Below are 25,627 nucleotides of genomic sequence, written 5' to 3'. Positions count from 1 at the left end.
CCAAACTGAGGGCAGAAAAGATTTGGGCCATTCAAGTGGTCTTGACAAGAGAAAGTGGGGCTTGCACTTCCTCCCACACAGAATGACCTTGGCCCACTGACTCTCCTTCCCACCTCCCCATCTGTCACACAGGCTCCTTGCAGATCCTGCCAGACCCCCACTCTTTGATCTTCTTGGTATCTTCAGTTATTCCCTAGGTCTGGCAGAAGACTTTATATGCCCATTGAAATTCAACTCATCTTGCAAGTTTGAATGGCCCCTCTGGGGACACTAGCGGGACTAACAGTTGAGGCCGCCTTTCTATGGCATATGGTGAGAATGGCAGGTCTTTAATATGATGTGAGCTGATTAGAGCTTAATCCATATTAAAGCTATCACAAATGTATGGTTAAATTTTTAATAAAAATAAAAGTGATATTTATGTAGTATGCATAAACCAGTTATGAAGATAAATCAGTTAATAAGAAGCATCTGGTAGTACTCCACATCAGATGTCAGCTTATTGCCAGATGCCAATATTTATAACCTTATCTCTTTATATCATACACATACCCTGATGCATTGATTAACAGGAACACTTTTGAATGACATGATTACATGTGATTTATAGATTTATATATGAGAAAATACAATTAACCAAGGGAAAAGCTATGAAGATGGTTGAGACACTAGTCTAAAAACAAAAGAATGTCAAAGATTAGACTATGGTAAAAAAAGCATCAGTGATTTACAGTGAGAAATGTTGTGTGTAAGAACACGCAACACCGAAATCAGATTGATTATATTCTTTGCAGCCAAAGATGGAGAAGCTCTATACAGTCAACAAAAACAAGACCAGGAGCTGACTGTGGCTCAGATCATGAACTCCTTATTACCAAATTCAGACTCAAATTGAAGAAAGTGCGGAAAACCGCTAGACCATTCAGGTATGACCTAAATCAAATCCCTTATGATTATACAGTGGAAGTGAGAAATAGATTTAAGAGCCTAGATCTGATAGGTAGAGTGCCTAATGAACTATAGAATGAGGTTCATGACATTGTACAGAAGACAGGGATCAAGACCATCCCCATGGAAAAGAAATGCAAAAAAGCAAAATGGCTGTCTGGGGAGGCCTTACAAATAGCTGTGAAAAGAAGAGAGGCGAAAAGCCAAGGAGAAAAGGAAAGATATATGGATCTGAATGCAGAGTTCCAAAGAATAGCAAGAAGAGATAAGAAAGCCTTCTTCAGCGATCAATGCAAAGAAATAGAGGAAAAGAACAGAATGGGAAAGACTAGAGATCTCTTCAAGAAAATTAGAGATTCCAAGGGAACATTTCATGCAAAGATGGGCTCGATAAAGGACAGAAATGGTCTGGACCTAACAGAAGCAGAAGATATTAAGAAGAGGTGGCAAGAATACATGGAAGAACTGTACAAAAAGATCTTCATGACCCAGATAATCATGATGATGTGATCACTAATCTAGAGCCAGACATCTTGGAATGTGAAGTCAAGTGGGCCTTAGAAAACATCAATATGAACAAAGCTAGCGGAGGTGATGGAATTCCAGTTGAGCTGTTTCAAATCCTGAAAGATGATGCTGTGAAAGTGCTGCACTCAGTATGCCAGCAAGTTTGGAAAACTCAGCAGTGGCCACAGGACTGGACAAGGTCAGTTTTCATTCCAATTCCAAAGAAAGGCAATGCCAAAGAATGCTCAAACTACTGCACAATTGCACTCATCTCACATGCTAGTAAAGCAATGCTCAAAATTCTCCAAGCCAGGCTTCAGTAATATGTGAACCGTGAAGTTCCTGATGTTCAAGCTGGTTTTAGAAAAGGCAGAGGAACCAGAGATCAAATTGCCAACATCCACTGGATCATGGAAAAAGCAAGAGAGTTCCAGAAAAACATCTATTTCTGCTTTAGTGACTATGCCAAAGCCTTTGACTGTGTGGATCACAATAAACTGTGGAAAATTCTTCAAGAGATGGGAATACCAGACCACCTGACCAGCCTCTTGAGAAATCTGTATGCAGGTCAGGAAGCAACAGTTAGAACTGGACATGGGACAACAGACTGGTTCCAAATAGGAAAAGGAGTACATCAAGGCTGTATATTGTCACCCTGCTTATTTAACTTATATGCAGAATACATCATGAGAAACGCTGGACTGGAAGAAACACAAGCTGGAATCAAGATTGCCAGGAGAAATATCAATAACCTCAGATATGCAGATGACACCACCCTTATGGCAGAAAGTGAAGAGGAGCTAAAAAGCCTTTTGATGAAAATGAAGGAGGAGAATGAAAAAGTTAGCTTAAAGCTCAACATCCAGAAAACGAAGATCATGGCATCTGGTCCCATCTCTTCGTGGGAAATAGATGGGGAAACAGTAGAAACAGTGTCAGACTTTATTTTTTTGAGGCTCCAAAATCACTGCAGATGGTGACTGCAGCCATGAAATTAAAAGACACTTTCTCCTTGGAAGAAAAGTTATGAACAACCTAGATAGTATATTCAAAAGCAGAGACATTACTTTGCTGACTAAGGTCCGTCTAGTCAAGGCTATGGTTTTTCCTGTGGTCATGTATGGATGTGAGAGTTGGACTGTGAAGAAGGCTGAGTGCCAAAGAACTGATGCTTTTGAACTGTGGTGTTGGAGAAGACTCTTGAGAGTCCCTTGGACTGCAAGGAGATCCAACCAGTCCATTCTGAAGGAGATCAGCCCTGGGATTTCTTTGGAAGGAATGATGCTAAAGCTGAAGCTCCAGTACTTTGGCCACCTCATGTGAAGAGTTGACTCATTGGAAAAGACTCTGATGCTGGGAGGGATTAGGGGCAGGAGGAGAAGGGGACAACAGAGGATGAGATGGCTGGATGGCATCACAGACTCAATGGACATGAGTCTGAGTGAACTCCAGGAGATGGTGATGGACAGGGAGGTCTGGCGTGCTGCGATTCATGGGGTCACAAAGAGTTGGACACGACTGAGCAACTGAAATGACTGAAGAACTTCACGCCTAGCTTTTAGGCTATCATGACTACAAGGAAACTCTTGTTCCAATTTGCAAAATAAATAAATAAATAAATAAATAAAAGTTGTTATCCACTTAATTTTCCTGGGCCATTGTAGTGGGTTGAATAGTGCTGCACCCACCCCACACCAACCCCAATTCATGTTCACTCAGAACCTAAGACTGTGAATTTATTTGGCAATAGAGTTTTTTGCAGTTATAGTTAGTTAAGGATCTCAAGGTGAAACCATTCTGGATTTAGGGTGAGTCCTAAATACAATGGCTGTCCTTATGAGAAGACAAGAGGACACAGAGAGACACGCAGGGAAAGCCACCTGGAGATGAAGGCAGAGAGTGGAGCGATGCATCTGCAAGTTAAGAAATGCCAAGAATCGCTGACAACCCCCGGAAGCTCACAGAGAGAGGCATGGAACCAATTCCCCCGTAGAGCCTCTAGAAGGAACCAACCATATCTACACCTTCATTTCAGATTTCCAGCCTTCTGAACTGTAGGACAATAAATTTCTGATGTTTCAAGCCACCCAGTTTGTGATAACCTGTTACAGCAACCATTGGAAACTAATATAACCACCTTAACTTTTATATCCAAACCTAACAAACCGCCAAAAATAAGAACTAAAAATCTAATTTGTGAATATAGAAGCATAAATTCTAAAAGAAATATCAGCAAAGCAATTCCTGAAAAATAATAATTTTTTAAGACTAGTTTACTAAGACCAGGTAGGTTTTATTTTAGATATTCATTAGAAAATTCTATGATTAGTATTCATCACATCAGAATCAAAGCCATATGACCATTTTGATAGATATTAATAGGGTATGTTAAAATCCACATGAGTTCTTAATAATCATTCTTAATAAAGTGTGATTATAAAGATGTATTCTTAGCAGGGCATACAATATACATCTGAGTGTGTATATATATGCGTCTGGGTATTCACATGTAAACTTTCTAGCTCTGTCTACTGAGAGGACCTAGACACAATGACCCCAACGGCAATGACCACACTTAGTGCCCAGATCTTGATTTCTGAATATCATTCTTTTTGGAGAAATGGACTGGGGCAGTAAATGTACAAGATGTGCCTGAAGCATCTTATATACAAGAAAGTAGCAACAGTTTAAGGAATAAAAGGATGAAGACATGCCAAAGGAATTTAAGAGCCAACCTGAAACAGGAGTCAATGGTTAAAGTTGGAATAATCTGAGCAACAAAATAAAGTAGTATTGGAGTACAACCCAGAATATAAAATAATTAATACTTGATGGCATGAATAAATGAGGTAGAAAGAAAAGCTCTTTCAACTCATAAATATAGGCAGAATAATGAAAATAGAAAATCACCATTTGGCAAACATCACAGTTTTCAAGAAGAATCAATAGCAGATGCTAAAATTAGTACATGAAAGTATGATGAACAACAGAATATTTACATAGTCGCAAAATATTTTACCAGAAGATGCTTAGAATTACTAAGGGAAAAGAAGTAACTTTACAGTGAAAAAAGCTAGAAAATAATGATCAAAGTTAACATGATCAGCATGGGACATATCACCATCATCCACCTCCTGATATGATGCCCTAAAAGGGCACAGTATCACTTCTGCATATTCTTGCCTCAAATGCAAAATACGAGTTTAATAAAGGAAACCTCAGAGAAACCCAAATTCAATGACATTCTATAAAAGAAGTGGATAGTTCTCTTCAAAGTTTCAGAAACAGTGAAAATAAAGATTAAATGACCATCCAAGGTTATAGAAGACGAAGGAGACATGAAAACTTCATGCCATATGTGATCTTGAATTGGATCCTAGACCAAAATAGAAAAACCCAAATGGTCCAGTGATAAATAATCTTCTGCAATGCAGGAGAGTGGGGCAGGGTGGGGGAGGTTCGACCCTTGAGTCAGGAAGATCCCCTGGAGGAGGGCATGGCAACCCATTCCAGTATTCTTAGCTGGAGAATCCCATGGACAGAGGAGACTGGTGGGCTACAGTCCATAGGGTTGCAAAGAGTCGGACATGACTAAGCATGCACACATATTCATTCATTCACACCAAAAAAGGAAAACATTAGTGTAACAATTGAGGCATCTGTATAAGATATGTAGATTGCTTAATAATATTGTATCAATGCTAATTTCTGCTTTTGACACTTTTACTATGATTATGTAAGAGGCTAACATTTGAGGAAACTGGATGGAGGGAATATGAGAATCCTTTGTACTATTTTGCAAATTTTTGTACATCTGAAATTATTTCAAAGTCAAAAGTTAAATAAATTGAAAAAAGCCCTCTCAAAGTTTTTAAATTATATTGTATATCATACAATAGAAATTTTATGCAAGTATTAAACTTAGGGTTTTCTTAAAGTAATAAGGTACCATTGAGGAAATGTTCACACTATATTAAATGAAGATATGCCATGTATGTAAATTTTGTGTTCTGTATAATCCCAATTCTGTATAATTATTCATAGATATACAAATAGCAACAAGAAAAATGAAGGTAATACTGGGAAAAAAGGAGACAAAATGGTCATATTTGCAGATGTTATACCTTACTTAGACATTCAGGAGAATCAACTATAAGAACTCAAGAGAATTCAATGAGGTGGCTACAAAACAAATGTATAGGATTTAGAGTATCCCATATGTCGGCAATTACAAGTTGGAAAATACAATTTTAAAAGAAACTCGCAATTCACAAGTAAAACTTTTAGAATATTAGGAATAAATTAAGATTTTAGCAAGAGGGATTTGAAATCTAAGCTAGTAAGGAGTTTGGACGGAGTTGGCAGAATTGGTTAAAAACGGGGAAAAATAAAGTGAATAAATGTCCTACACTATATGCCATTGAAGAGCAGAAGAATATGCCACCCCAAACTGTGACTTTTTGTTGAGGATTATTTTGAGCTGATTATTTTCAGAAACTGCAGACACATGAAAAGTTCTGAAAGCAGAGTAGCAGCTACCCTTTTGTAAGAGACATTTACATTAGAAAGGAGTCTGAGCCAGGAAGAGAGCTATTACTAGAGATCATTATTTTCATCTGAGACACTTTCCTACATGGTAGGGAAATTTCTATTCACTATAGATTTCCTCTTCCCACCTTCCTGTGAGTGGCCTTCTTCCCCTTTTAAACCCCAGACCAGTGTCCCTTTCCTTAGCCCAGGATGATACATAAGCCTGAAGTGCCTGGCTGCCTTTCTGAGACTCATATCTTTCTAGGGCTCCTGTATGTAAACATGTGCATACATAATTAAATTGCTTGTTTTTCTCCTTTTAATCTGTTTTTATTGCAGGAGAGTCTCAGCCAAGAATCTAGAAGGGTAGAGGGAAAATTATTGTTACTCCTCTACACCATTATAAATATCTTATGAAATAAATAGTTAAATGTGAACTATTTAACCATTAGGGGGAAATAAGCTACACAGCATTAAGGTGACTATTTAATCTCAGGGGAAAGAATAATTCTTAAAGCATAATTTGGTAGAAGCTATAAAGGAAAAAAGTGGTAGTTTTGACTACATTGAAATTTTATTTTTTTTTTATTTTTTTTTTTAGTTTTTTATTTTTTAAATTTTAAAAACTTTAATTCTTACATGCATTCCCAAACATGAACCCCCCTCCCACCTCCCTCCCCATAACATCCTTCTGGGTCATCCCCATGCACCAGCCCCAAGCATGCTGCATCCTGCGTCAGACATAGACTGGCAATTCAATTCACATGATAGTATACATGTTAGAATGTCATTCTCCCAAATCATCCCACCCTCTCCCTCTCCCTCTGAGTCCAAAAGTCCGTTATACACATCTGTGTCTCTTTCCCTGTCTTGCATACAGGGTCGTCATTGCCATCTTCCTAAATTCCATATATATGTGTTAGTATACTGTATTGGTGTTTTTCTTTCTGGCTTACTTCACTCTGTATAATCGGCTCCAGATTCATCCATCTCATCAGAACTGATTCAAATGAATTCTTTTTAACAGCTGAGTAATACTCCATTGTGTATATGTACCACAGCTTTCTTATCCATTCATCTGCTGATGGACATCTAGGTTGTTTCCATGTCCTGGCTATTATAAACAGTGCTGCGATGAACATTGGGGTACATGTGTCTCTTTCAATTCTGGTTTCCTCGGTGTGTATGCCCAGAAGAGGGATTGCTGGGTCATAAGGTAGTTCTATTTGCAATTTTTAAGGAATCTCCACACTATTCTCCATAGTGGCTGTACTAGTTTGCATTCCCACCAACAGTGTAGGAGGGTTCCCTTTTCTCCACACCCTCTCCAGCATTTATTGCTTGCAGATTTTTGGATCGCAGCCATTCTGACTGGTGTGAAGTGGTACCTCATTGTGGTTTTGATTTGCATTTCTCTAATAATGAGTGATGTTGAGCATCTTTTCATGTGTTTGTTAGCCATCCATATGTCTTCTTTGGAGAAATGTCTATTTAGTTCTTTGGCCCATTTTTTGATTAGGGTCGTTTATTTTTCTGGAGTTGAGCTGCAGAAGTTGCTTGTATATTTTTGAGATTAGTTGTTTGTCAGTTGCTTCATTTGCTATTATTTTCTCCCATTCAGAAGGCTGTCTTTTCACCTTGCTTATATTTTCCTTGGTTGTGCAGAAGCTTTTAATTTTAATTAGATCCCATTTGTTTATTTTTGCTTTTATTTCCAGCATTCTGGGAGGTGGATCATAGAGGATCCTGCTGTGATTTATGTCTGAGAGTGTTTTGCCTATGTTCTCCTCTAGGAGTTTTATAGTTTCTGATCTTACATTTAGATCTTTAATCCATTTTGAGTTTATTTTTGTGTGCGGTGTTAGAAAGTGATCTAGTTTCATTCTTTTACAAGTGGTTGACCAGTTTTCCCAGCACCACTTGTTAAAGAGATTGTCTTTACTCCATTGTATATTCTTGCCTCCTTTGTCAAAGATAAGGTGTCCATATGTGTGTGGATTTATCTCTGGGCTTTCTATTTTGTTCCATTGATCTGTATGTCTGTCTTTGTGCCAGTACCATACTTTGAAAGGATAAATAAAATTGACAAACCATTAGCCAGACTCATCAAGAAGCAAAGAGAGAAAAATCAAATCAATAAAATTAGAAATGAAAATGGAGAGATCACAACAGACAACACAGAAATACAAAGGATCATAAGAGACTACTATCAGCAGTTGTATGCCAATAAAATGGACAACGTGGAAGAAATGGACAAATTCTTAGAAAAGTACAATTTTCCAAAACTGAACCAGGAAGAAATAGAAAATCTTAACAGACCCATCACAAGCACGGAAATTGATACTGTAATCAGAAATCTTCCAGCAAACAAAAGCCCAGGTCCAGATGGCTTCACAGCTGAATTCTACCAAAAATTTCGAGAAGAGCTAACACCTATCCTCCTCAAACTCTTCCAGAAAATTGCAGAGGAAGGTAAACTTCCAAACTCATTCTATGAGGCCACCATCACCCTAATACCAAAACCTGACAAAGATGTCACAAAAAAAGAAAACTACAGGCCAATATCTCTGATGAACATAGATGCAAAAATCCTCAACAAAATTCTAGCAATCAGAATCCAACAACACATTAAAAAGATCATACACCATGACCAAGTGGGCTTTATCCCAGGGATGCAAGGATTCTTCAATATCCGCAAATCAATCAATGTAATTCACCACATTAACAAATTGAAAAATAAAAACCATATGATTATCTCAATAGATGCAGAGAAGGCCTTTGACAAAATTCAACATCCACTTATGATAAAAACTCTCCAGAAAGCAGGAATAGAAGGAACATACCTCAACATAATAAAAGCTATCTATGACAAACCCACAGCAAACATTATCCTCAATGGTGAAAAATTGAAAGCATTTCCCTAAAGTCAGGAACAAGACAAGGTTGTCCACTTTCACCGCTACTATTCAACATAGTTCTGGAAGTTTTGGCCACAGCAATCAGAGCAGAAAAAGAAATAAAAGGAATCCAAATTGGAAAAGAAGAAGTAAAACTCTCACTGTTTGCAGATGACATGATCCTCTACATGGAAAACCCTAAAGACTCCACCAGAAAATTACTAGAGCTAATCAATGAATATAGTAAAGTTGCAGGATATAAAATCAACACACAGAAATCCCTTGCATTCCTATACACGAATAATGAGAAAGTAGAAAAGAAATTAAGGAAACAATTCCATTCACCATTGCAACGAAAAGAATAAAATACTTAGGAATATATCTACCTAAAGAAACTAAAGACCTATATATAGAAAACTATAAAACACTGATGAAAGAAATCAAAGAGGACACTAATAGATGGAGAAATATACCATGTTCATGGATTGGAAGAATCAATATAGTGAAAATGAGTATACTACCCAAAGCAATTTACAAATTCAATGCAATCCCTATCAAGCTACCAGCCACATTTTTCACAGAACTAGAACAAATAATTTCAAGATTTGTATGGAAATACAAAAAACCTCGAATAGCCAAAGCAATCTTGAGAAAGAAGAATGGAACTGGAGGAATCAACTTGCCTGACTTCAGGCTCTACTACAAAGCTACATTGAAATTTTAAATTTATTTACCTCAACAAGACCATAAATAAGAATAAGAGAAGTAACAAATTTGGTGAAAAACTGTAATATATGTGAAAGACAAGGATTGGTAACCTTAATATGCAAAGAGTGCTTACAAATAAGCAGGAAAAAAGACTTGGACAGAATAAAGAGAGAATCCTAAAGTTTCTACCCCAAAACTATTAGAACTAATAAATTCAGCAAAGAGTGCAGGATACAAGAGTAATATTCAGAAATCTGATACATTTTTTTTGCCATGTCCAGCATTATGTGAGATCTTAGTTCCCTAACAATGGTCAAACCTGTGTCTCCTGCATTGGAAGTGCAAGGTCTAAACCACTGGACTACCAGGAAAGGCCCTCTGTTGCATTTCTATACACTAATATTGAAATAGTAGATGGAGAAACAAACAAACAAAAATCCTATTTACAATTGCCTCAAGAAGATGGTTACTTTGAAAAAAAGAAAGCATCAAAAAATAAAATATCAGTAAAATACCTAGGAATAAACTTAACCAAGGAGGTGAAAGATTGAAAACATTGATGAAAGAAATTGAAAGTGATTCAAAGAAATGGAAAGATACCTCATGTCCTTACATTGGAAGACTCAATATTCTTAGTTTGTCCATACTACACAAAGAAATCCACAGATTTGATGCAATCTTTATCAAAATACCCATGACATTTTTTTTTTTTACAGAACTAGAACAAATAATCCTAAAATTTATATTGACCCACAAAAGAAACCACATTGCCAGACCATTTTTCCAAAGAAAACATACAGATGGACAACAGGTACATGAAAAGATGCCCAACATTGCTCATTATTAGAAAAAATGCAAGCCAAATTTAGAATGAGACACCACTTCATGCTGGTCAGAGCGGCCATTATCAAAAAGTCTGTTGCTATTGTTGTTTAGTCACTAAGTCGTGTCCAACTCTTTGAGACCCCATGGACTGTAGCCCACAAGGTTCCTCTGTCCATGGGATTTCCCAGACAAGAATACTGCAATGGGTTGCCATTTCCTTCACCAGGGGATCTTCCTAACCCAGGGATCAAACCTGCATCTCTTCTTGGCAGGCAGATTCTTTACCACTGAGCCACTTGGGAAGCCCCATCAAAAAGTCTACAAATAAGAAATGCTACAAAGGGTGTGGAGGAAAAGGAACCCTCCTACACTGTTATTGGGAATGTAAATTGGAGCCCCCACTGTGGAGAACAGTATGGAGGTTTCCTTAAAAAACTAAAGTTGCCATACAATCCAGCAATCCCATTCCTGGACATATATCTGGAAAAGACAAAAACCCTAATTTGAAAAGATACATGTACCTCCAATGTTCATAGCAGCACTACTTATATAGGCAAGATATCGAAGCAACCTAAGTGTCTATACACAGATGAATGGATAAAGAAGATATGGTATATATGTACAATGGAATGCTACTCAGCCATAAACTTGATCTGTGGCATTGACACTGCTGCAGCAGATGTATTTGACATACAAATACACAAATAAATATACAACTACAGATTTAATACACAAATAAATATACAACTACAGATTTCAGTAATATCTTAAAGAAATATTACAGGTTAGTACTCTAGCACATGGACTTCCATGGTATCTCAACTGGTAAAGAATCCACCTGCAAAACAGGAGACCTCGGTTCAATTCCTGGGTTGGGAAGATCCCCTGGAGGAGGGCATGGCAACCCACTCCAGTATGCTTGCATGGAGAATCCCCATGGAGAGAGGAGCCTGGCTGCTATAGTCTATGGATCACAAAGAGTTGGACATGACTGAGCAACTAAACAGAGCACAGCACAGCACAGCATTCTAGAACACAAAGGGGGACTGCTTTGTTAGGAGGGTGGGGGTGGTTAGAAGAGCATATAAAAGAACTATGTTTCTTTCTAAACATTGAAAGTGATTATTATTCTAATGGGATCTCACTCCCTGGTGGCTCAGAGGTTAAAGCGTCTGCCTGCAATGCAGGAGACCTGGGTTCGATCCCTGGGTTGGGAAGATCCCCTAGAGAAGGAAATGGCACCCCACTCCAGTATTCTTGCCTGGAGAATCCCATGGATGGAGGAGCCTGGTGGGCCACAGTCCACGGTGTGGCAAAGAGTCGGACACAACTGAGCGACTTCACTTTCACTTTCACTTCACTGGTAATCATTAGTGATTTTTCTTTATTACAACTTTTTTTTTTTTGCTATATTTCCCTAAATTTCAACAACGAACCTGTATTACTTTTGTAATCAAAAAAGAATAAAATACTTAGGAGTACACTTAACCAAGGAGGCAAATGGCTTGTACAAGGAAAACTATAAAATACTGATGACAGAAATTAGAGCAGATACAAATAAATGGAACAATATCTCGTGTTCATGGACTAACATGTCCATATAATCCAAAGCGATATACAGACTCAATGCGATCACTATTAAAATCCTAATAGCAATTTTTACAGAGATAGGAAAAAACAATCCTAAAATTCATGTGGAACCACCAAAGACTACACATACCCCAAACAATTATAAGCAAGAGGAACAAAGCTGGATGCAACACACCTCCTGATTTCATAATATATTACAAGCTACAGTAATCAAAACAGTATCACACGGCCATAAAAACAGATATATAAACCAATGAAACAGAATAAGGAAGCCAGAAATAAATCCACAACTACATAGTCAACTGATCTTCCAGAGGGTGCTAAGAATACACATGGAGAAAGGATAATATCTTTAATAAGTGATTCTGGGGAAAATGGATATCTACATGCAAAAGAATGAAATTAGACCCTTCTATTGCACCATACACAAAAGTAAAGTCAACGTGGATTAAAGACTTAAATGTAAGACCTGAACAGAGGATGAGGTGGTTGGATGGCATCACCAATTCAATGGACATGAACTTGGGCAAACTTTGGAAGATGGTGAGGGACAGGGAAGCCTGGTATGCTGCAGCCCGTGGAGTCACAAAGAATCGGACACAACTTAGCAACTGAACAACAACAAGACTTAAAATTGTAAAACTCCTAAAAGAAAACACAGGGAAAGAGCTTCTTCACATTGGTCTCAGCAATGATTTTCTTGGCTAGGACATCAAAAGCCCATGCAACTAAAGCAAAATAAATAAGTAGGATTACATCAAACTAAAAAGCCTTTGCACAGAAAAAGAAACAAAACAGTGAAAAGACAACCTACAGAATGGGAGAAAATATTTGTACACCATGTGTCTGATAAACAGTTAATATCCAAAATATAGAAGGAACTAAAAACTCAGTAGCAAAAAATAAATAAATAAATAAACCCACAGATAATTCAATTACAAATGGCAAAGAACTCAAATAGACATTTCTTCAAAGAAAACATACAGATGGCCAAGAGGCACATGAAAAGGTGTTCAACATTACTTATCATCAGGGAAAAGTAGATCCATACCACAGAGAGGTGTCACCTCACATCCATTAGGATGAATGGATAAAGAAAACATGGTTGTCTTAGTTCAGGATGCTATAACAAAGTACCATAAACTGGATGGCTTAAACAACAAACATTCATTTCTCACTGTTCCAGAGGCTAACTGTACTATATTATATACTTAAAATCTGCTAAGAAGATAGATCTTTTGTTAAATGTTTTTATCATAAAAAATAATAAATAAACATGGTGGTAGAAAATTTTGGAGGTAACAGATATGTTTATGACATAGATTGTGGTAATGGTTTCATGGGTGTATACTTGTCTCCAAACTCAGCAAGTTATTTATATTAAATATTGATATATACAGCTTTTAATGCCAATCGGACCCCAATGAAGGATTTAAGACATAAACAGTAGATGTAAAAGAAAATATAACAAAAATAAAATAAAACAGATTTTTTAGGGATTCCTTGGTGGTCCAGTGGTTAAGATTCCATGCTTGATCCCTGGTGAGGGAAATAAGATCTTGAATGCCCTGTGGCGTTACCAAAAAAAACCCAGATATTTTAAATATTACTGCTTATTTTTCCAATCCTCCAGAAGTGATACTGTCTAACCAGGACAAGCTGACTTGCCTAAAAAGTGTCCCTGTGTACAGCTCCCCACTGTGGCCTGATGAACACAAAGGGACTTTGGAGCCTGAAAAACTAAGAAAACCATATTCAAGTCCTGGCTATTTCTAGTTATTCTGTGCCATGGGCCAGTCATTAATGTCTCCAAGCACAAATTCTTTTTCATCTTGTAAATTGCATAGTAATGGCAACTATTTCTCAGGGTTCTTTTGTGTGTGTGTATGTGTGTGTTTCCTTTCCCTTTATTTTTTAAATCTTTTCTTGTATTTTTTTTCTTTTTTCTTTATTTTAATTGGAGGCTAATTACTTTACAATATTGTGGTGGGTTTTGCCATACATTCACATGAATCAGCCATGAGTGTACATGTGTTCCCCATCCTGACCCTCCCTCCCACCTTCCTCCCTACCCATCTCTCAGGGTCATCCCAGTGCACCAGCTCTGAGCACCCTGTCTCAGGCTTCGAACCTGGACTGGCGATCTATTTCACATATGATAATATACATGTTTCAATCCTATTCTCTCAAATCATCCCACCCTCGCCTTCTCCCATAGAGTCCAAAAGTCTGTTCTTTACATCTGTGTCTCTTTTGCTGTCTCGCATACAGGGTCATTGTTACCATCTTTCTAAATTCCATATATATGTGTTAATATACTGTATTGGTGTTTTTCTTTCTGACTTACTTCACTCTGCATAATAGGCTCCAATTTCATCCACACCATTATAACTGATTAAAATGCATTCTCTTAATAGCTGAGTAATATTCCATTGTGTAAATGTACCATGGCTTTCTTATCCATTCATCTGCCAGTGGACATCTATGTTGCTTCCATATCCTGGCTATTGTAAACAGTGCTACAATGAACATTGGGGTACATGTGTCTCTTTCAATTCTGGTTTCCTCAGTGTGTATGCCCAGCAGTGGCATTGCTGGGTCATATGGCAGGTCTATTTCCAGTTTTTAAAGGAATCTCCACACTGTTCTCCATAATGGCTGTACTAGTTTGCATTCCCACCGATAGTGTAAGAGGTTTCCTTTTTCTCCGCACCCTCTCCAGCATTTATTGTTTGTCTAAGGCAGGACCTAGGTTGTGTGCACATACCAGGTCTGTGTTGCTCAGGTCCAGGTTCTCAGGTACTCCACAAGGGCACAGACTCGGTTGGGCTTGCATTTTGTGCCCTTCCCAGGTCTGAGCAGCTTAGGTGACCAGGTGCTTGGCGAGTGCACTCTCCCCAGGTGCGGTGTGCCTTATCACTTCCCCTGTCTGGGTCACTCAGTTTCCTGGGTGCACAGCAGGAGCGCCGTCTCAGGTGTGCCCTGTGTCTCCTCTGGGGAGCTGATCTCTGGCTGCGACCCTCCTGGCGTATGTCGACTGTCCAGGATCCTAGGAAGACTTGGTTAGCAACTGGGAGCCTGCTCGCAGTTGGGTGAGGATGCTGTATCTGGGGCCAAGTTTGCCCCTTGCCTTCCGGCTCTGGCTGTTGTCCACCTGCCTCCGGTAGGCAGCGGATGGGCCACTCTTCTGCAGACTAGCTCTCCTCTGGTATTCGCTCAGTCCTTTGTTCTGTGAGCGGGCCAGCAGTGCCTTGGGTTAGAGCTTTTCACAGGAAAGTTCTCTCTCTCTCTTTTTCCTCTTCCCCCCCTCCTTTGGCTATCCCACAGTTTGGGTTGCTATCTCACATAGCTCCCTCAGGTTGTCCTCAGGACATTCGGGCCTGGTCCTTACCTTAAGCAATGCAGCCGTGCCTCCCTGTTCAGCCGCCACTTGCTGGTGGCAGACGCAAGTGTCTGGGCTAGTTCTCTGCTGGGAGTTGCAGTTAGGCACGTAATCTGTGGGTTTTATTTATTTATTTTTTCCTCCCAGTTATGTTGCCCTCTGAGATTCCCAAACTCCCCACAGACCTGCTGGTGAGAGGGTTTCCTGGTGTTTGGGAACTTATCTTTTATGACTCCCTTCCCAGGACGGGTCTCCGTCCCCAACTCTTTTGTCTCTCTTTTTTCTTTTATATTCTATCCTACCTCTTTTCGAAGACAATGGGCTGCTTTCTGGGTGCCTGGTGTCCTCTGCCAGCATTCAGAAGTTGTTTTGTGGTATTTGTTCAGTGTTCAGATAATCTTTTGATTAATTTGTGGGAGAGAAAGTGGTCTCCCCGTCCTATTCCTCCACCATCTTCGACCTTCCCCCTCTCAGGGTTCTCATAAGGAGAAAGGAATACAATGGATTTAAATGGTTGGCACAGTGGGTGGAAGATGGTGAATGTTCAATGACTATCAGTATCATCATCATCATTATTATTACTTCTGTGCATATATTTACAATCCTCCTTTTGAAATACCGTAAGACTGATAACTTGGTAGCCTTATGGCTCTCCACATATCAGGGATAAACATTTTTTTGCATCAAAATGTACTATATTTACTGATTCCTCTCTCTTCCATGGAAAAAAATACTGTTGGTAGAAACAAAATATCAGCCTAAACTTGTACAGATAGCCAAAATCTTGTAAGTCATTACAATGTGTTTTTGAGAGTTGCCACGTCACTGCTCTATAAAAAGCTTCCTGGAAAAAGTATTAACAGATGGCCTCTTACTCCCTGAGACTGTTAGTAGCACACCAGATGGCAATCCAAATGAGAAGATTCAACTTAAATTCTCCAATCTGAAGGAAATGTGACACTAGCTTTTTAATAGGTGTGCAGCATTAGAGGTAGCAAAGAAATGATCAGTTAAGATAAAAACTCATTTTCTCTCCTCATTTCATCATGGAATACAATCTTCCTTGACTCACCAGTTTGCCAGGTCATTCTGATAAAATGCTGGAAATGGTTTGCCCAACACAAACAGAAAGTTTATTTGAAAAGACTGACAGATTTATGAGGTGTAAGGCTAGTCTACAGAATGAAAATACAAGGCAGTGCCTCAGGGACAAGTGCTCTGTGCTGCGACGCTCCTTCTTCTCCAGGACCAGTCATTAGTCTGCAACATTTTGCTCTTATTGTTAGAAATATTAGGCCCCAGCTCAAATGTCACGCTTTCGACAGGGAGGTAATAACTGTTCTAAGATACTCATCATCTTTCCAGATGGCCAGCTCACCTACTGATGAATAAAAGCTTGGGCTGGTGGTTCCCTTCTCAGGCATTGCTACTAGACCAATTCTCCCAGGTGCCCTTGTATGCCAAAATAACCTTGCCCCTTTAGGGTTCAGAAAAGGCCAAGGGAGTCTTCATGTGGGCTTAGAAAGGCTTCCTTCTACCATCATAGGTTACAAGAGTCAATGAAGGTGTTTTTGGATATCAAAGAATACCCAAACATCAGCACTTCAGGAGGCTATGCAACCCCCAAAGTTGGCACTCAACTATTTCATTTTGCAGGCCCCTTGGATCTTCAAATATGGAAGCCAGTGGGGCACACTATGCAGATGGATTTTTGGCAAAGTAGCTGGAAATATGGTCTGCAGTACAAACACACCATATTAAAACAGGCATATATATGCTCTGAATCAGTCATCTGGGGAAAATGGTAGATCACAGCCTCCCTGACCACACAGGCTGCTGTCCTCTCCTGTCCCAAGCGCAACTCTACTGCAGGGCTGAGGTAGACACAAAGGAAACACGAAGGCCACAAACCACATCAAATTGTCAGGAGCTCCTTCCAGTTTTCTTGTAAGCACCTAGGACAGCTAGAGGCAATGAACACAAGGGACGGACTCCATCCTCAGCTCTCACGAACCTTCCATACCTGTGATCTTGAAGCTAAGACTGTGGGCATCCTTTAGTTGGAGGACACACATTGCTCCAGGGTTCCAGGAAACAGGAAATTTCTAAAGAAAGAATGAATCCATCGAGGGGACCAATCAGCTTGGAAAATCAAGTTCAAAGAAGTGCAGATTGTCATGTATATCCAGCACCATTTGAAGGACAGAGCTCCCGTATCTGAGCTTGGTAAAAAGATGGTCATTGCTCAAGACAGGAACAGAGCAGCATGGTCCCTCAGTGCTGGAATAAAATGCCCACCTCAAGCCACCCACCTCTCCAAGCAATATTTGGCATAATGATTCTGCTCCTCAGGTCTCTGGATACCAAGGAGACACAAAAACACCGGTTATTATAAAGAGGGAAATACCGTTATAGATTCTTTGACCTCTTGCTGATATTTCAGCTTGCATGAGTCTGTCTTCACTTCTGGCACCCTGATGTGACACAGCTTCAGACTGAGAACTCGACTGTAGAAACTGGAGGCTACATCTAGGGTTCATGTCCTTTTAGGAGTTCAAGGAATTCCATAAAGTTACATGTATAAATGTGTGCACAGGTGCATATGATCATGTAGTGATATAAAGTAAAAAAAAAAAAATTCTTTCAGATTCCCAAAGTGGCCCATGACTCAAAAAAGGGTCAAAACCACTTCTTGAGACATCCCTGGGGGTCCAGTGGTTATGAATCCATGTTTCCACTGCAAGGGCATGGGTTCAATCCCTGGTCAGGGAACTAACATCCTACATGGCACACAGTGTGGCCAGAAAGTTAAAAAAAAATCCAAAACCGACTTAAAAAACACATCTGTAGCTTCCCAGTTGATGAACACATGTAGCTGCTGGGAAGATGGCTTGCCCAGAGAGCATATAGAAGGTCCATGCCACACCCTACACCAATAATACCTTACCCTATGCATCTCTTTCATTTGGCTATTTCTGAGTTGGGTCCTTTATAAGAAACCGGTAATAGTAAGCTTTTAAAAAAATCACTTCTCTATAATGGGGTGACCCAACCAAGAAGCTGCTTTTGAGGAACCCCACCACCACTAGCCATCTGCCTAGATGGCACGTAGGTATCTAGACAGCATGAATGCATGCTACGTTGCTTCAGTCATGTCTGACTCTCTGCGACCCTATGGACTGTAGCCTGCCAGACTCCTCTGTCCATGAGATTCTAGAGGCAAGAGGACTGGATTGGGTTGCCATTTCCTCCTTCAAGGGATCTTCCCCAGACAGCATCACTGCCACCCCCTAAACTGCAACAACACAATGCCTAAACCATACCAGGCAGGACCATGTCTTTTAGTCCTAAAGACTGTCAGAAAAGATTCTATCACTTCTTCTCTCAGTTACAATCCCAAAAAACAATTGTCCTCAAAGTAAATAATCATTCTATTATTTGCTACCAAGCCTCACTCCACAGAAAGTTTGTCTTTTCTATACTGCTGGGTCTTAGCACAATGGACTCATGTTCCAGGAATTATAAGAGAGGTCTACTGGAAGAGTAGCTTTTCTTAATCCAAAAAGGTCTGGGTGTTCTTCACCATGTGATATATCTGAGCTCAAAAAGAGGTAATCTTTTTTGCAGTAATCTCCTAACAATTAAATGAATCTGTGATGACCAGTGAACAGCAGAGGACAATGTATGAACTTGCAAACCACACACATTTCCTCTCAGACAAAGAAAGCATTTATAGAAAGTCAAATATACTGATAATAACATCACATATTTATCATAGTGGTGGATGCAGGCAAAATCCCACAGAGAATGCCTTCCTCTTGGCTTGGGCCTTGGCTGCCAGCCAAAATTCACAGACTATAAACAATGAAAACCTTTCCATGAAGAAAGTCCAGAGTGGAACTCACTCGGGGTCCACAGCTTTCTGAGGAAGTGCTCAAGCCATAAGTCAAAGTAACATTTTCATCAGCCCAAGGTGGCAGGCAGGATAAATGACCTGGCCATGAATGCACACGTTGAGAGGGAACTGTGACAGGGGCCCTCAGGAAATACCTGAAAATTCTGACTCCCATCTCCGTGGGTTGCACTGGAGATGAAGGCCCCATTGAACGTGCTACCCCACCGTGGGAAGTGGAGCTCCTCTGAGCCTGTCTAACTCCAGTCAAACACAACAGCTTCATTGTTGACTTTCTATAGAAAGAAGGTTCTGGTTTCATGAGCAGCCTAATTCAGGGAATGTGATGCCTGGCCTTGTGTGTTATACGAAGCTAAGAAGGTTGAAGATGGCCCTAAGTTAGATCATAGGCCCTGAAGCCTAGTCATGCCCTGGTCCAGAAGATCACAGTTCTGTGATCACTGCCACTCCACGCGAGCAGATGTCTACAGATTTTCCACTCTATTTTTCCAAGGTGTTGACGTTTCCCTGCTTTTGAAGATGTAAATTTGTGATGTGTGAAATGAAAAGTCCAGTACTTGTTCCTTTGAAAACATAAAAGAAAAAAGTCACTTAAAAAATTCTTTCCCCTTGAGGTCACTGGGTTGATTCTACCCGAGGCTGGTTGTTACCAAATTTCATTACTCAGACAATTTCTAAATATCGAGGTTTCAGTGCATTGAGAGAGGAAGGGAGAAAGGGGGGTTGAGAGGAGGCTAAGGGAAAGACAAGGGCACCAGAAGTCTCAGCAGCTGGGCCAGTTGGGGTCCAGACTCCAAAGAAGGAGTCCATTATTGCTAGAGGGCCAGCACAATGGTCTCAAGTCCATGTGGAGCCTGCGGGAATGAAACCTCCTCATTCTTTTTTCCAGTAGTGAAATATCTGCAGGGTGTGCTTAGCATAAGGGAGGAGATCTGGTCCTCTCCTCCTGCCCAGTGAATCACAGTCACTCCCTGAACAAGAGTGTTTTCAGGATCCTGGTCTCCCACTGGGGACAAGTAGAAAGTCAGAGGTGAGGATGAATACTTATGACTCCCAGAAGACTTGCCATCACAGAATCAGGGTTCAGAGATGACTATAACACATTAGAGTCATAGAATCCCCAGAAAAAAGAGGTATCACTGGGAAATTTAATGGGCATTTTTGAATCCTTAATTAGAGCTTTTCTGTGGGCAGGGATGGGTAGAGAGGGGCAAAACCATGTGAATCTGCAGATGCTGGATCCTGGGCTAGCCTCCTTTCCATTTACCAACCTCCCAGTGCCTCCATCAGAGTTGCAAATGCCAACATATTCTGGAACAGTCATTGAAAACACATAAAATATATATACCCCTAAATACCAAAGTCCTACTGTATATGTCAAGTGCCTGGCACAGTACAGAGGAGTCAGCACATGGTAGACATTATTATGACCACATAGTTGTTTGAAACTGTTCCAAGCATCTTCAACTGGACAGAGTTTCCTGAGAGAAGATACTTCTTTCTATCTCCCTGCTGTACAGAGCACAGTTCAGGAAAAATAGAGTCAATGTAGGCAGCATCCAGTATATGTTTTTCAATGAAAGCATGGAAGGAAAGGAAGGAAGGGAGAGAGGGAAGAAAGAGGGAAGGAAGGAAGAAAAAGAAAAAGCACTACATAGTCATTGCATGAAAAAGAGAACTTTCTTTCATCCTGCACATCAAATCAATACTGCTGATTTTACCCCCCAACATCTTTAAACCCATTCCTCCACTTCCTCTATTGCCACTGCCACCATCTTGTCATCCACTCCAGCCTCACCTCTTCAAGTCTGATGACCGGTCTTCCTTCCATCTGTTTCAACTCCCCTTCCAATTACACTCCACTCTGTAGTCTAAAGGATCTGTGTAAAATTCATATCAATCATCGTGTCGACCTCCTTCTTAAAACATTTCAAAGGATGAGCTGCACTTGGGACAAAGACCAATTCTTTACCATGGTGTGGCCAACTCAGCGTATGCTGAGAAGACCAGCATGGCCACAGTTGTGGCACTCTTAAAAGCAGAGTGCACGAGAGGCTAATTCAGCTTCCGAGGAACGATATCCACTCCAGGGGAAGGCAGCTAGGCAGCAGCTGCTGAAGAAAGCCTGTGGCTGAGACCAAGAAGACTCAGTAATTAGAGAGAAGAAATTGTGGGCTTTAATTTCTTTGGAGTTAAGAATTCTAAGCTTTGGACTTCACTCAAGAACTTTAAGACTACCCATTTACTAATCAACAATTGCCACGTTGATAAGAAGTCCTTAGTGTCTCTTCATTAAAGCGAGTTCTCAAAGATAACTTCTGATCCTGGTCTGAGTCATTGAATGAATTTATTTTACAACTGCTGATCCCTAATGGATTCCAAGAAAGGTTTTCCACTATATCCTCTTCATTTTTTCATCAAATATTTATTGAGTACCTACTATGCTTCAGGTACTCTCTTAGGTGATGGGGTATCAGTAGCATAAAAGGAGAGAGAGAGAGAGAGAGAGAGAGAGAGAGAGAGAGAGAAAGATATGGTTCCTTCTTCCAGGCTGGGAAGTGCTCTGAAAGAAAAGAACAATGTGGTTTGAGAGTGTATCACATGGGACCTGACCTACCCAGAAGGGACAGAGAAAATAAGACATTCTTTCTGAGATTAGAAGGATGAATAGGAATTAACCTGACATGACATCTGTCAGTAAAATCTTGACTAAATGGAATATTCAAGGAATAATGGATTTAGGTAAATTGAAATTTCTAGCTTTTAAAGTAAATAATTAATTATATTGGTACCTCATTCATAAAGACTAAAATTCCAGTACTTTCATTTCTATTTTCTCATTTTACTGTTATAAACACTCACTTAAGGTGATTGAGAATGTGACTATTATTTTCTCTGGTTTTGTAGACATTTTCAGGGTTCTCTTCTTTGTCCCTCAGCCCTCATGCACACTGGCCCTGCTTCCAGCTGCCAGTTACTTTGCTTGGGCACTGTCTCTGACCACTAGCATCTGCTCCACCTGCCCATGGGGCAGTCCTGAAGGATGATGAATTCACCCTATGCTGGGAGCAACTCTGAACCCATAACTGGTGGGAGTCGGCATATGAATGACCTAGTCCTTCACCTCTTGGGCTGCACCACTTGGAGACAGGTGTTCTACTCTAGAACCTAGAGAACTCCAGAAGGATTAAGCTCTCATTGTTCAGTGATGACTGACTTCATAACATACCCTTTGGTGGCTGCTTTCCTTCCCTGTATCCTCTTTTTATGCCTCTGTAGATGTTTTCTCAGATCACTTCTCTAATGGTTAATTTTATATGTCAACTTGGCTAGGCCATGGTGCTCAGTTGTTTGGTCAAACATCTCTTTACATTTTCTATGAAGGTATTATTTAGATGTAACTAACATTTAACTCAGTAGACCTTGAGTAAAGCAGATTGCACCCCTCCATGTCGGTGGGCCTTATTCAATCAGTTGAAGGTGTTAAGAATAAAAGATTGAGGTTCCCCTAAGGAATAAGGAACTCTGCTCTGGATGGCCTTCAGACCTGAGTTCCAACAAAAATACTTCCCTGCATTTCTGACCTGCTGTCCTGTCCTGCAGATTTCTGACTTTCCAGCCCCCAAATCCTTAAAATACATCATAAATCTGTAGCTATATCTATACACACACACACACACACACACACACACACACACACACACATTTGGATAGATAAATAGAGCTAAGTGACTTAGTGAAGCCACAAAATTTTTTGATGTAGAGCTCAGACGAGCAACCCCATCTCCTCACTGGCATTGTTTCAACTTATGAAGATTTGGCAAATGCTTGCTTCGCCCACCTCTTCCTGTGTCCATGCAGACACTGTGAGTTGATCTTTTCCCCTGGGCCCAGTCGCATCTTCAGAAACTTCCTCAAGCTTCACTTTGGACAGCCTTTTGCAGTCAGTAGGGCCTGGTGTACAAGAAGAAACTGTTCACCGTCCCTCTTCAGACAGCATTCAGAACCTCTCTGAAACACATGGCCGTGCTTTCTGACTTTGGCAGCAGCTGGCAGAGTCTGAGTAGTTCTCCCTGCCTCTGATGCCTCATCAGCAACTTGAAACTGGAGTCAATGGTGCCTTTTAGCCCCACCCTACCCTGCCTACCCCCACCACACACTTACGTGCCCATTCAAACCTACTCCATTTCCTGATATTCCCCCCTGAATACCCATGCCCAGGACACTGAACTGTGATGAAGTAACATTCCCAGAGCCCAGATGGCACTCATGGTAAAGAACCTGTCTGCCAATGCAGGAGATGCAAGAGACGCAGGTTCAACCCCTGGGTTGGGAAGATCCCCTGGAGGAGGGTATGGCAACCCACTCCAGTATTCTTGCCTGGAGAATCCCATGGACAGAGGAGCCTGGCAAGCTACAGTCCTTGGGGTCGCAAAGAGTCTGACACAACTAAGTGACTTAGCATACCCAGAGCCCAGATCTGACAGTCCATCCAGAGCAGGGTTCTAGCGTGGACCTGACAGGAAGAGGTGGTACTGTACACTGATGGGCTGAGAAAAGCAACTCAGGAAGGAACAAACAACACAGGGAGTTATTTCCAAGGTTCCCCCTCCTGTGGCCTTTAGGAGAACTAAGAAAAGAACAAACTAGTATCACAGAGCTGATCCTGTTCTTCTCAAGTCCTCACTCATGAGCCTATTTGCCCAAGTGCTTACAGATGCTGCAGCTTCTCTTGTCATGGACTCTAAGGCCACAGATTTGGGCAAGTGGATTCACAAGATAAACTCAGCAGAGATGGCAAACCCTAGGGAGTTAAGAGCAGCAAAACAAAGGGGGCTGGTGCAGGGACCCCTGGCCCAGCTGAGAATCTTCTGACTGCCCCTGGAGACAAGACTTCTCACGTGGTCTGGGCCACTCCTGAAGATGCAGGTAGGTGTGGAAACAGCTGGCCCCTCCCCCATCCAGGCTGTAGATGGGCAGCACACACAGCTGCAGCACATAAAGAGGAAAAGAAGACAATGAAAGGGCTCTAGCGGCAGGTCGAGGGGGACATGATGATGAGGACAGCAGGAACTTTCCATGAGAGGAAATACTTTAGCAAACAAGGCCGAGCCTCTGAGCCCTACTGCCCCCTGTCTGACCTGCTTTGATCAGCACCAGTTGAGGCTCCCTGTTCCCAGTGGGAAAACCATTCAGCTGTTCTCCTACGTGGGTACATATACATAGTTTGTCAAGGTCACATTGATGAGACCATGAGCAGTGAACCAAAAGCCACCTGGATCAAAGATTAGGAAACCAGGGTCCAAGTGTCAGCATGGCCACCGACCCCCAAGCTGACACACACGGTGTCAAGGACTCTCCACATGCTGGGTGATGTCACAGTAGCAGAACCTCTCTAAGGCTTTGGGTTTGGAAAGTCTGTACAGATCAGTGGTCTGAGCAAATCCTGGAAACAACCCAGTAAGACAGGCAGATGTATCATCCCATTTTACACATGAAGTGACTAAGGCTCAGAGAGGTTCATGCACTTACCTAAGGCCACACAGCTAGTTGAGGGTAGGGGAGTCAGAATTCACTCTCAAATCAGGTCTGTTCTCACCTGCCATGGTTTCTCTAATAAGCTTTCAGACAGTGATCAAAAATTGATGCAACAAATATCGAGAAAGTTTTTTCAGATTTTTCTGTTACATCTTATGGAAAAACCCAAACAAACCTCTTGGCCAACCCAATACTCCTCAAGACCCTCGAGGCCCTGATCTGACTGCTGACTGTGAGAAGGCATGGTAAAGGAGATACCACAAGGTCTCTGTTTTCTGGATCTGATATTCCAGTGAGGGAAACGTACAATGACCCATTCGTGAGAACAAAACAAGTTCAAAAATAGCAAAGCCAAGTAAGACAAGAGAAATCTGTAGCAGCAGGTCTGAAGACTGGATAGGCAGGGAAGCGGGCAATTGGGCTGTCCAGATCAGGGGCTGGCCTCAGGAGGTGAGGAACCACAAGGTAACCCCATGACCCCACCTCTTCTACCAGAAAGCCTCTCCCAGGCTGGGAGCCCATCCTGGAAGTGGCCCTCAAGCTGCAGGCTGACATGGTGTCAGGCCAGCACTGGACCCAGTGGCCCCAGGAAGTCAGAAAATGTGTGTGTGTGTGTGTGTGTGTGTGTGTGTGTGTGTGTGTGTGTGTGTGTGTATGAGAGAGAGAGAGAGAGTTTGGCTTGAGGCTAAACTCATCCAACCCTAGTTTATAAAGAAAGAAGGAAAATAAACCCCAGAGATCATGTTGTTGCTCATAGTAAACACAGCTCTTGTGGGGAGGAGAGCTGGC

The sequence above is a fragment of the Ovis aries genome, chromosome X (genome assembly GCF_016772045.2).
Source record: "Ovis aries strain OAR_USU_Benz2616 breed Rambouillet chromosome X, ARS-UI_Ramb_v3.0, whole genome shotgun sequence".
Classification (NCBI taxonomy): Eukaryota; Metazoa; Chordata; class Mammalia; order Artiodactyla; family Bovidae; genus Ovis; species Ovis aries.
The sequence above is the reverse complement of the archived record's forward strand: the minus strand, read 5'-3'. Positions refer to the sequence as shown.